General features: G+C 40.0%; 1 protein-coding gene across 6 annotated transcripts in view; it reads left to right on the top strand.

Annotated features, from left to right (window-relative positions):
• Window positions 1–1,065: 1,065 nt before the first annotated feature.
• Window positions 1,066–13,119, top strand: part of TNFRSF19 (TNF receptor superfamily member 19) — a 54,411-nt gene continuing 42,357 nt past the window's right edge. The window contains exons 1-3 of one of the 6 annotated variants that reach the window (XM_081909409.1): window positions 1,066–1,179; window positions 1,434–1,522; window positions 7,884–7,988. The gene's annotated coding sequence lies outside the window, so the exon portion shown is untranslated. Of the gene's footprint in view, window positions 1,180–1,224; window positions 1,523–7,883; window positions 7,989–9,729; window positions 9,776–13,119 lie in introns of those variants that run through there. The other 5 variants (XM_081909407.1, XM_081909408.1, XM_081909411.1 and 2 more) reach the window with 5 other exon arrangements.

Below are 13,119 nucleotides of genomic sequence, written 5' to 3'. Positions count from 1 at the left end.
CACATAATTTATTTCCCCCAGTAATGAAAAATGGGCACAGGTGTGTGGTGGTGGTGTTGGTGGTTGAGAAGGTGGACCTTTGAGTAACTTTGGTGACGACATGTGCCTCCTGTCCCTGTGCTTACTCATAAGCATATTAGTATTTTCCCATCAATGCACCACTCCTGATGCAAAGGAAGAGGTGTGCAATTTCTACTCCAGACAACAGAGGAAAGAAATCAGCATCCAGCAAGACCAGAAGAAAGAAGAACAGATTAAGGGATACAGAAGTACTTAACAGTGTTGCACAAGGTACCAGTAGCCATGATGAGCAAAGCAATGCAATTGTCTCCAAAGGCTCCCTCTTACTGTCATAGTTCATGCAGTTCACATTAATCCTGTGAGAGTATGCAGATTTACTTATCAGAAAGTCCCATTTAAATCAGCGGAACTAACTTCTGAGTAAACGTGCACAGGCTTGGACTATGTTTTTCCTCCCCCCATTCAGAACACACTGGTGTCCAACTGAATTCAAGTTGCTTAAAAATTTGTAGACTTATTAGGACATTTTTCTCTAAAGCCTCTTTGGTACTGGAATTGAGTGTGGGAATCTGTTCTTTCTTTTGGTGGTTTCAATGGTAATTTATTGGCAGCTGTTACAAATCATCCTACAAGTTTATCATTTAAGCCCGTGTGGGAAATTTTGATTTTGGTCAATCACAATGCTGGAAGATACCCTTACTTGAAGATTATCTGATAACTTTATTACACAAGGACATGTAAAACGCACTGCCTCTTTCGTGACTTCATATGAAAATTCCAAATAACAGAAACTTTTGAAGGACATTCTTGCACTGTTTACGACAGCTAACTCAATTAAAAACTGCACAGACTCTTGTTGCAGTTCAGCTGTGTTTCCCCACAGGCTGTATTATAGCTCTCCAACCAGTCCCACAGCATTGAATGATGTCATGGGATCAGCTCAGCAAGATGAAAGGCATAAAGCGGAACCCGCTGGCACTGGGGAAAGCTTCCAACACACAATCCACAACGAGCACAGCTTGGGAACAAAAAGAAGAGAGAGAGAGAGAGAGAGAGAGAGAGAGAGAGAGAGAGAGAGAGAGAGAGAGAGAGGACTACAGATCCAGCCATTCAGCTCCAAGAATCATGTTTTTCCCCTCCTCACAACAAAAAAGGAGGGTAGGTGGGCTTAGAGCGATGACTTTTTATTAACCGTATTTGAGACAAGAGAAAGGCAGAGAATGGAGCACAACTACCTGCTATAAAGAAAGTTCTTTCTCTCCAGTCTCCCAAGCACTGCCTTTGATGTATGGCAACAGATCACTGATCAGATTACAGGCACTGCTCGTCTCCCTTTGATCTGCGTGCTTAATTTTATTTTCCTGGATTTGAATTTTGCCTGGGCTTGTGCTGACATACTTTTTTTTTTTAAGGAGATGAAGGCATTTAATGCAGAAGCTCTGGCAGAGTGAAATTCAGTTGCAGAAAGGGTGGCTATTGGATAAACAACGGCATACATCAGGTACTGTATTTTTTATTTCATTTTAATCTTACAATGTATTGACAGGCTGTCGGTTTTGATTTTTTTTAATGGAACAAAAGCTAGCTTGAAAGTTGAATAAATGATATTAAACAGCCATGCAGATAATTACAGTTTGAGAAAGGCATATGGTTGAATGTAGGAAATATTTTAACAACAGCCTTGTTGGGGGAATTTATTGTGTGATATTTTAATAAGAATAAACCTCAAAACATGGTTCAGAAAAGAAATTGAAAGCACTGATAGTAACTAGTGTTCTTGGTACACGGTGTTTTTCAATACACAGTTGGAATACATAAAAAAGTTACATATGTAAATCTTAAGAGTTGTTCAGGTTCGCTTAGTGAGTACATAAGCAGCTGAGATCTTTACACGTATGCATTCTCACAATTTCAGAAAATAAATTGAATGTGTATTGAAATTATTTGAGGATCATGATCTGTACTTGTAACTCCATGCCTAGTTACCCTCACGCTATATACTCTTAGGGTTCCATTGAAATCGGGGGGCTCACCTCTAAGCAAATGTGTTTAAAAAATGGAGTTGTCCTTGAAGTGAAAACACTGAACTATAAACTGTATGTGTTAAATAAAGAGCACAACTACTCTAACTTTGCATGTTTACTCTGAATGAAGTCCCACAGAATTCAGTGTAGCTTCTTCTCTAATAAGCATGCTTACGCATTTACCTGGGAGTAAGTCCTGTTGAACTCAATGATGCACTTCTGAGAAGTTATTATATGTTGTATCTTGTCGTAGCATTGAAGACTCTGGCTTCAATCCATGTGTCTGTGTGTTCTCCAGGTCAGGTTCTCCAACTGACTACATTGTCAAGACAGCTCCATGTATAGATGGAGATGCTGGAAGCACTCAATGGGCTAACACTTGCATTGGCACAAAATCAATGTCCACAGTGGCAATCCTATCCATTCAAGAAACAACCCATGCATATCTCTGGGAGGCAATGCATAATTATCATGGCAATTTATGGCCATGTTTATATATTCATTAGAAGCTTTACGTTTTAGTAGTAACAGCACAATCCTAAGCATTACTCAGTAAATCCCACTGCATCCAATAGGCCTTTCTCCCTATGTTTAGGATTACAGACCAAGGGCCTGCTGATCATAAAAAGAATATAATAAATGTTACTTTTATTTGTAAATAAGACTAACACACACTTTATTTATTTTATCTACTACCTTTCATTTGATGATCACTTTTAAAAATCCACTCTATCCTTTTTTGAAGTTTAAACAGGAAAAACAATGTAGGCTATATTATATGCTTATTCATATCTCCGTATCTTAATCAGACACTGCATACTTCAAACAATTTCAGGGTGTGGGTTTTTTTAAATAAAGAGAATTAACAAATCCCAGTATTTTTCAACATGGGAGTAAAAGAAATGAAATATAAAGCAGATCACTAACTCCTGCTTAAAAAGAAAAGCAGCTAATACCTAAAACATGCTAACTGAGGATTAACTGCTCTTAACATATTTTAGTCTTGAACATCTGTTAAAGGGTTTGGGATGTTATGTTTGAAAACCCAGCCTCTCAACATGAGATCATGACCATATTTTTTAGGACTGATAATCTATACCATGACCTCTGGCTAAACATTTATATACTTTGAAGAATATTAGTTGTTTTATTAACTTAAATAGAAGACTTTCTGAGAATATGGTCCTCAATTGCTGGTGCTCTGCATGCATGAAAACCAGATAGATGAGAATTTTAAAGAACTCATCCCATACAGTAAACTGGGATCAATTTAGGTCTCCAGATAGTTGTTTAAGAACCCTAATGTAATGTCTGTCAATATTTTAAATGTCTTTTCTTCCTGCTTTTAGAGCTACAACTTAAAAACATGACTCTCATGAGACTTTAAACAGATTCTGTACAGTTACCCAACTTATTTTCTTTTTAGAACAAGTTTATTTCCCCATTTCAATTTCTTTTATATCCTTATTTTATAACAGATCAGTATTCAATCTCCGAAAATTCCAAAAAAACTTTTTTTTTCTTCCTACACTAATTTTATTATTACAGGCACATTGTGATCAACATAAATATTGCTCTCTTAATTTTACTAAATTGTTTATTGGAGCAACAGTATAATCAGTTACAGAAGATGTGCTGTGATAAATTCAGTGCCTCTGGGATCTTTTTTCTTATTTACTAACCTATTGGAGTCACTTGTTATTACCAACTCATTTTCAATCCACCCACCCACAATCCATTCATGAAATCTATTTTTCCACAAGGCTAATTTTGGCTATTATCAGGGCAATACATACAGTATCGAGCTTTTCTAGGGTTTAATTTTACATCAGTAATCAATAATCTGCCCTAATTGACTGTTATAAGATTTGTCTAAGAGTATATGTCTAGCAACTTTTTCTCACAACCTCTTCTTTTGGGTCTGTAGGCTATTGTATAAATATTTCAAAGACTTCTAATTTTATCTAATAGAGGTCTCTTGCTCCGTTTTTTCTTCCTTCAACAACTTTTCACTTTAAAAGGACTATTTAAAATAGCCAAAATTCCTGTCATCAGTTTTAATTTATTCGGTATCTTTAGAAGATAGTGGTGGATTATCAAATTCTTTAACTCTCGGCACATCAGCAATATTGATAACTAGGTTAGTGCAACCACATGTTAATATAGTGACCATTAATGGCAAACAATTTTATATGCCATATTTTCCTCTCTTGAAATACAGGTGGCATGGAATTTTTAAAATGAAAATGTAGTAAATTGTCATTAGGTCATGTCAGCGGGATGCCCTCATTTTATAATAAATTACACTTGAATTTCTGAAGATATATTAAACAGGTGGACAATCTAAGAAGCCAGGTGTGAAATAAGCATGCCCTGTCTTTGCTGCAATTAATATCCCTTCCAATATTTCACATTCTAGAAACACAGTCACTCTGGAAACATACCAGACACAATCTAATACAAAGTTAGGCACTCCTTTCTATTGATTTCAATAGGCATAAGTGAACTTGTCCATTGAATTGATACCTATAACTTTCACACACCAAGTAATAATCTCACCACAGCCACCAAAAACATTTGTACTGGTAGCTAAACAGAGTTCCAGCAAAATTCTAGAACCCACTCTAGAATTATTCTTCCATCACCAGTCACAATCTTGCGTTTGTTTGTTTTTTAAAAAACAAAACAAAAAACCTCCTGTGTGACAATTAATTATTAGGGGAAAAACTCCGGTTGGTGTCAACATATAAGAACAACTTAAAAAACGTAAACCAGTTAAAATAAATCAAAATTAAGAACAGATTTAAAGCCTGGGAAAATAAGCCTATACCCAACTTGATAGCAAGCTAGGAAAGCTTATAACTGGGGATTTGTCACTTCTGAGAAGGCCATAGAAGGCCTTGGTATCTGAAGAAGTGTGCATGCACACGAAAGCTCATACCAAGAACTAACTTAGTTGGTCTTTAAGGTGCTACTGGAAGGATTTTTTTTTTGTTTTGACTATGGCAGACCAACGCGGCTTGTTGTTGTTTAGTCGTTTAGTCGTGTCCGACTCTTCGTGACCCCATGGACCAGAGAACGCCAGGCACCTCTGTCCTCCACTGCCTCCCGCAGTTTGGTCAAACTCATGCTGGTAACCTCGAAAACACTATCCAACCATCTCGTCCTCTGCCGTCCCCTTCTCCTTGTGCCCTCCATCTTTCCCAACATCAGGGTCTTCTCCAGGGAGTCTTCTCTTCTCATGAGGTAGCCAAAGTACTGGAGCCTCAGCTTCACAATCTGTCCTTCCAGTGAGCACTCAGGGTTGATTTCCTTCAGTATGGAGAGGTTTGATCTTCTTGCAGTCCATGGGACTCTCAAGAGTCTCCTCCAGCACCATAATTCAAAAGCATCAATTCTTCGGCGATCAGCCTTCTTTATGGTCCAGCTCTCACTTCCATACATCACTACTGGGAAAACCATAGCTTTAACTATACGAACCTTTGTTGGCAAGGTGATGTCTCTACTTCTCAAGATGCTGTCTAGGCCTGTCATTGCCCTTCTCCCAAGAAGCAGGCGTCTTTTAATTTCGTGGCTGCTGTCACCATCTGCAGTGATCATTGAGCCCAAGAAAGTAAAATCTCTCACTACCTCCATTTCTTCCCCTTCTATTTGCCAGGAGGTGATGGGACCAGTGGCCATGAAGTAAAGATTACTAACGCGGCTACCTATCTGTAAATAGAAGGCCTCTGTCACACTTCACCCTACAGTGCATCCCAAAAAACCCCAAAACAATATCTTAAGGTTCAGTTATGCCAATATGCTGGACAGGTAGTCCTTCAGGTACCCTGATCCCAAGCCAGGAAATGCCTTATGTCAAGCACTTTGAACTGGGTCTGGAGACAAAAGTTGCTCCAGATCTAAAAGAACATGAGCCCACCATCTTGCTGAAGCTAAGCAGGCCTGGGTCTGTTCAGTGCTTGGATGGGTAACTAGCTGTGAAATCACATGAGTTGTAAGAAGAAAACAAAATGGTATAAATTCTGCCAGTCTGTTGAGATCATATTCAAAGCCCTCCTGTGGTCCCAGCATCCCCTAAAATGCTTGGTTGGGAGAGGAAGAGGACTTTTTCATGGCTGCCCCTGAAAATCTGGAATTCCCTCCTGTGGAAAATATGTCTTACCCTATCCCCACCTGCCACTGGCCTTATGGAAACTAACAACATGAACAACCGCAAAACTTCAGTTTAACGAAGAATTTGGTTTTTATATGGTGGCTTTATTGTATTAGTTTTAACCTACTGCTATGGAATATTTTTTACCATTGCTGTTGGTATTATTGGAGGGGGTTTTGTGTTGCTTCTAACTGATATTTTTAATTGTGGTTTGATTTTGTTGTCAGCTGCCTTGAGCATTTGATAATGAAAGGCGGACTACAAATGGTTTAAATAAAGTCACTGTATACTTAGAACTCCACAAGGTGCAGGATACAAATGTGAAAGGTATAAATAACTAGATATGTAGGCAGAATAACCAGAAGCAATGTAAAAAGCAAATGCATAACATAAAAAAACACAGTGCAGCATTCTGCCACTTTAAAAAACCCGCTGGTGGTTTAGTCTTTCATGGGCCTGATTCATACAGGATTTAATAATAATACCTGGCACTTATAATACTTTAGACTTCCAAAGCACTACACAAACATTCTTTAATCCTTTGCACAATGTTTTCAACAAAACTGACTTCAAAAGCCACATGTACATATACTATTTATTTACTCAACAGATGGGAGCAATTATTGATTCCTTCCTACAATCAAACTGTCTCAAATAACACCATAAACATATTTTAGGACTAGTAGAAGTAAAGATTACTAAAACACTCTGTAATATAATATTGACATCAGTTTCCAACAGCTGTCATAACAAGTACAGATCTGTCTTTAGACTCTAACGTTTAGAGCTGTCTCTGTCATTGAGCTACACAGATAATATTCCATATACTTCTGCTTTCTCATAAGGGTCAGTTCAGTTAACATCTCAAATAGATCATTCTTGCTTTTCCACAAGTGATTAAAATTAGGCAATAAAGTGGAACAATAACAGGCGAGTAAGCTTTGCTGTTACACTGAACTCTTCAACAGATATAACAAAGAGCTGGTTTGTTTTCTATAACTCATATAGGACTATCAAATCCACTGGTCTATCAATATACTTTTTAGAATCTCAAGGAATCATTCCCTATTTCCTAAGCTCATGGGTGACTAGCCCTTACTCATGTAGCCAAGAACGCACCACACCAACAGAAGGGAACATCCAATGTTTCCTGGTAGAAACAGCTGCTGCTTCCATAGGATGGCTGCAGGGATTAGGCAAGCAATGGTTGTCACTGCTTCTGAGAGTTCTTCATGTTATTTCCCTCTAAAAAGGTACACCTCTAGCGCACCTTGTCTCTTAGAGTAGTGCAATGGAAAATCTGCAGAGGACCAAACTGTTAATGTGGGAGATGAAACCCATATTCGGTGCAATTATAGTTGATTCAGGCCTCACCTGTGCAAATGCCAAATGTAACATGTAGCTCATGTCTTCAGAGTACAGAAATTGACAGAGAAGCCTTGAAGTAATCACATCAGAAGGTCTGGTCTGAAGTAAGAGTGGGTGCCTTAAATGGATCTGAATATGCAAAACACTCAGAGAACCCTGAGCGACCTTTGAAATGAAGCCTATGGAATAATATGTATGTTCTATCTAGGGTACATTCTTCATTCACATAGGGTAAATAGAATGTCCAATAGGAATTGGGAGGGTTGAAGGCAAGAGTTGTGTTCAAGGATACATTGTCTTCTGCAGGGGTTACATAGCAAGCACATAGCTTTCCCTAAGAAACAAGTTGAAATGAAAAGAATTTCCTGAAGGTAGAATCTCTGAAAACCACTGCATCACATGAAGAGTTGGGCATATGCAAGGTATTTCAGTAGTAGCAAGTGACTGACACTTTAATCCCAAAGATTGATAGAAAACAACACGGCAATCGGAGTCAAGTTCTCTTTGCTACTCCACAATGAAAGACCTAATATTACCAAAGAGAGTCAGTGATGGCTTTTCTGTCCTAGAAATCCAAATGCAAATTTGCACTAGCACAAAAACTTTGTAGATGGCCCTTTATTTGTGCACTGTGGTTAGTTCACTAGCTTTAACGATACATGCAGCAGCAGCAATACTCTTGTTCAAAGCACAGCAGTTGTACTGGTGGTCCCAGGTGCATTTTCAGTTTAAATATATTACAGCACAATCCTATGCAAGTCTTATACAGCAATGTCAACCAGGCAGATATGCCAGTATCACCTGTGTAAATTCACTTGCATCCTAACTATTCAGAGTTTGTAGAGCGGGTGCAATGTGGACTTTCATTTTGTTCCTTTCCATTGTCTCCTATATGGTGAATTCTAGTTACACCTGCATTTTTGGTAGTTAGGTTATCCCAAGCACCACAGGAAGAACCAGTAAACATTTATGATGCAGCTTAACTGTATCAGAAAAGCATCCAGCCAATTTGGTTGCCATAAATATTCCTGAAGACATTTTTGAGATCTAGGTCCTTCCAACCAGTGGCTTTGTTAATTGTCTTACTTTAAATGTTGTGGTGATCCTATGCCCTTTTAAAATATGGTTTTGGGTACTGGGGGGTTATTAGGGTTGTTGTTTTTATTTTGATGATGTATTTTGTGGTTTTATATTTTGATTTTATTCCATTAAGTGCCCTGAGACGTCAGGGTATAGGGTTGTATATAAATTCAATTAATAATAATAATAATCCCACCATCCACATGTCCCTTTTTGTCTGTTTACACTGGCATGATTTGCACCAGCTGTCTTTCAACTAGCATAAATAGATAAAACTGGAGGGGGTGAGGTAGCAGTGAGAGAAGAAACAGGCATCCCATCCCTTCCTGCAGCACTACTCAGAAGTAAATCTGACTCTGTATACAATGGTGCTTACTCTCAGGTGCATTTACATAGGACTGTCATTGCGGCAGGAATTATATCTTTATATTGCTTTTACTTATCACCTGCCCCAGGAAGGTGACCTTTGCGAAATGAAATTCGCAAGGCTGCGTTGCAAGATCAGAAATACCGAATATAAAAGAGGTAGGCAAGGGGTGACGGGTGGCGACAGCCCACAGCACAGAAACGGCTCCCCGCTCCGTCCCCTTTGCCTTTTAATTTCGTGGGCGGGGGTGCGGAGAGAGAGAGAGCAGGGGACCCTTATCAGCCGCACTCAATAGAAATCATACCCCACCACATACCCGGCTATTAAAACTCCCTCCTCTTGCCAAGCGGCGCGTGGGGGAACAGGCGCTGAGGGAAGGCCCCAACGGCTCTTTCCCCTCAACCGTCACTGCGTCCGCCTCGAGTTTTAAGCGTTGCCGCCTCCCGGGAGGGTCACGTGGCGTGACGGCCTGCGATTGGCCCGTGCTTCCCAGCGCGGAGAGGGAGGTGGAGCGGCGGGTGGTTGCCTAGGCTACGAGAGGGAGCTGCGGGGCAGAAAGAGAGGCGGCGGGTGGGCTGGTTGGCTGGCGAAGGCGGAGGAGCCGCTGTGGGGCTGGATGGGAGCCTCGCGCAGCGGTGGCGGCAGCAGCAGCAGCAGCCGGTGGCAGGCGGCTGGCGTAACTTTTAACGGTCACGGACACACCGCCGCCTCTAAGCTTTCTTTTCTGGTTGGTTTTGCTGCGTTCGCCGAGCCACGATGACGGTGAGGCACCCGCCGCCCTGGAGCTGAGGGAGAAGGATGAGCCCTTTTGCTTTCGTGAGGTGGCCAGAAAGGCGTCGGCAGCAGCGGGGCTGAGGGAAAGGCGGAGGCGGGAGGGAGGGTTTTATAGGAAGGGTTTGCTTTGGCTGGGAGGCTGAGGGAGCAGTCAGCGCCGAGAACGTGGCTAGCTGCTCGATATTGGGATTTACTTCCCAACTTTTGGATGCCGCCTTTCCCCCGCTGCGCAACCCAAGGCGGAATACACGCGACGTCCAGTTCTCCCGCCTAGGCGCTGGCGGTACCTCGTCTCGCTTAACCCCCTAGAAGGTGGTGGGTGGTCGTCCTCAGACCATGCTTTCTGATTGTGTTATGCCAGCCAGGGAAGGGATGGTTTCAGTACCCAGGGTTGTTTCAGATCTGTTAAGGTCACCTAGTGAAAGCCTTGTTTGTGGTGGCGCCCTGACTTGAGAAGTCCCCTTCCTAGGGATGTTTCCTTAATTATACTTGACTCCCTCCTCTTATTCTGAGCTTTTAATTTCCGGCAATGTTTTTATATGGCTTTGCTATTGTAGTGCTATGGCCTTACTATTGTTCTGCTGCGTGGTTTTGTTTTTGGGGATGTGTTAATGTTTAACCCCAACCCCCCACAGCAATCTGTAATTGTAAGATGCTCTGTGGGTTCTTATGCCCCCACCTTTCAGTTATATGGCGGTACAATCCTGTGTGTGTTTTCTTGGTATTAAGTATCAATGTGCCCAGTGGGGATTGCTTCCGGATAAGGATTTCAGTGTGTAGCTCTTAAATAGTTGCAACCCTGGTGTGTCAATGCAGTTTGCTGGTGCTGCCTGCTGAATTCTCACTTAAAGTTGCTCTCTTTCTAGTCTCTTTCCATTCAAGAGACTTTGAGTGGAATTGTCCTTTCTTCTTTTTACTATGCTATGTGTCTCTTCTGCCCATAGCAAACAAGCCTAAAGAGGAAAATATAAATTGTACTTACAGAATTATAGCCACTCAAACAAAGGCTGTCAATGCACAGATGAATAGGTAGGTCTTAAATACAGAATATTGGAGTAAGGATATAACTATACTATCAAACAAGATAGATGCTTAAGAACAGATAACTTCAGAACTTTAATTTAAACCCAAATGCCTGGATGGAGCACCAGAAGTGGTAAAATTACTTCAGGCAAGTTCAAATAAATGAAGGATTATTTGGCTTTCCAAATGGGACAATGTTGCAACCAGATAGCAGCTAGCCCTCAAATAGTGCAAATTAGCAAAATTGTGTCGAGGGGTAACAACAACTGATCCAGTTGGAGATTTTGTAGCACATAAAGCCTCCCAAACAGGTTGCTTCAAATCGGGCAGTCTCTCCCATGCCAGATGTCCACTGGGAATGGTGTTGGTGGATGCGGAGAAGACCTTTAACTTAGTGGAATAGAGAGACCAGGAATATATGCCTGTACAGAAGAAATTTTACCAAAACTTCCATAGGTATGGTATACCCAGAGCTATGGCGATGGCAACAACAAACCCATGGTTTGAGCTTAACAAAGATAACAGACATGGGTGCCTTCTGTTCCTCTGCCCTGTGCCTTAAATTGAAGGGTTCAAAATAAGCTCAAATATGCACATAGATGTTTCTGATATACATGTGCAACCTCCCTTACTTTGAATGTTGAATTTGACAAATTCAAAAGTATCTCTAATTATAAAGTAGCCTTTAGTAAATCAGTAGTAATAAATGTTACTACTTCAAAAGTAAGAAAGAATTGTTTGAATATAAGAACAAAAGAAGAGCTTGCTGGATCAGGCCAATGCACAAGGTTTATACCTTATTTCGTGGTATGATAAATCATGATAACAGCTGGGAGTGTATGCTAATTGGCAAGAACTTTATCAGTTGAACTATAGCCCATTATACACTATGTCAGAAGGGATTTGAAGCACTGGCCTTTGAAAAAAAAATCTGCTGGCATGGATTGTACGTAATAGTAAGTACACGTGTTGCTGAGGTTTTTTCCTTGCCCTTAAGTTGTCAGGAAAAGCCTTAACAAAGTAGTAGTGCTTGGTTAGCTATTTTGTCTGTGCTGGTAAAAAAAATAAATCAGACTACATAGAAGTAAGTTCTAAAGGTCTGTGGCTGTGTGGGATCTTGATGTTCCTTTTTTTGGCTCAATATGCTGCTTGGCATTACCCTTAATTGCAGATTTATTAGAAGTTGATTCAACAATCTGCAGTTGACTCTTTGCCTTTGGATGTGTTGGTGTGGTTAGGGAGAAAAGACAGACCTCATATTTGCCAAGTCACCCATTCATTTACCTTTCATTTCTGGAATGGGTTCTCATATTTAACCTAATTTATTGGAATTTGGAAATATGGGGGAGTAATTCATTAACTACCTAAAAAACTTTATTTGTTCAAAAGACCTTTATACTTTTTAGCATAACAAAAAGAGGAGCAGAAGTCTTTTGCCAATCTATCAATATAACCCATTAATATATTTTTCATGTGACCCCATATCAGAGCTCAGGTTACTTGAGATCTACCATCCCAAAGTGTAGGAAACATGTGGTAGGGTAGACATGTTCTTCCAGATGTGCTGGGAATGTTTTTTTAAAAAAATGGGATTTAGAATTGGCAAAATGGGAAAATTTTGAAGTCTGTTGTTTATAAAGAGTGTAGATTCATGCAATTCTATATTGACACTGGCCATCTTCTGCACTTGCATTGTTGTTGTTGTTTAGTCATCTTATGGTATTCTTTCCCTGCCGTGGTGCTCAAATAGTATGGATAAGTGGAGGTTTTAATCTTTTCTCAAACATAAGGATTGCCTGGGGAAAGTGTGAGAGGTTTATCAAAAGCTTATGTGTCAAGGAGGCCAGGACTCAATAGTCAAGTATCTTTTTATTATACATTGTTCCTCTTTTCTTTGCATGTGAAATCTAAAGAAAACACATTGGTGATATGAATGTAGGAGCCTTTATTGATGTCAAGTTTGTGGAACTAGGTTTATAAGTTGAGGAGGTTGGGGGAAGCAGATAGGAGGTGCTGAGTGGGATAGAGTAATGCTTTATTGATTTATTACATGTTGTATTCTGCTAATTGCAGAAGCTAATCTCCATGACATCTGTTTATATTTCCTTGTAGCTACATAAATACTTATTATGTTATCCACCTGAGCTGTTTGTGTTGTGTTGTCTGGCTTATTAGATCCATAGTGTTTCCCTTGTGTTTACTGTATGTAATTGACATAAATACAAAATATATTTGCTGTAAAGTAAGATCAGGAAATGCATACAGTGAAATTATACCAAATTACCACACATGAATACCTGAAATTAGAT

The sequence above is a fragment of the Podarcis melisellensis genome (assembly GCF_964234715.1).
Source record: "Podarcis melisellensis genome assembly, chromosome: 4".
Lineage (NCBI taxonomy): Eukaryota > Metazoa > Chordata > Lepidosauria > Squamata > Lacertidae > Podarcis > Podarcis melisellensis.
This window is presented reverse-complemented; position numbering and strand designations above follow the sequence as displayed.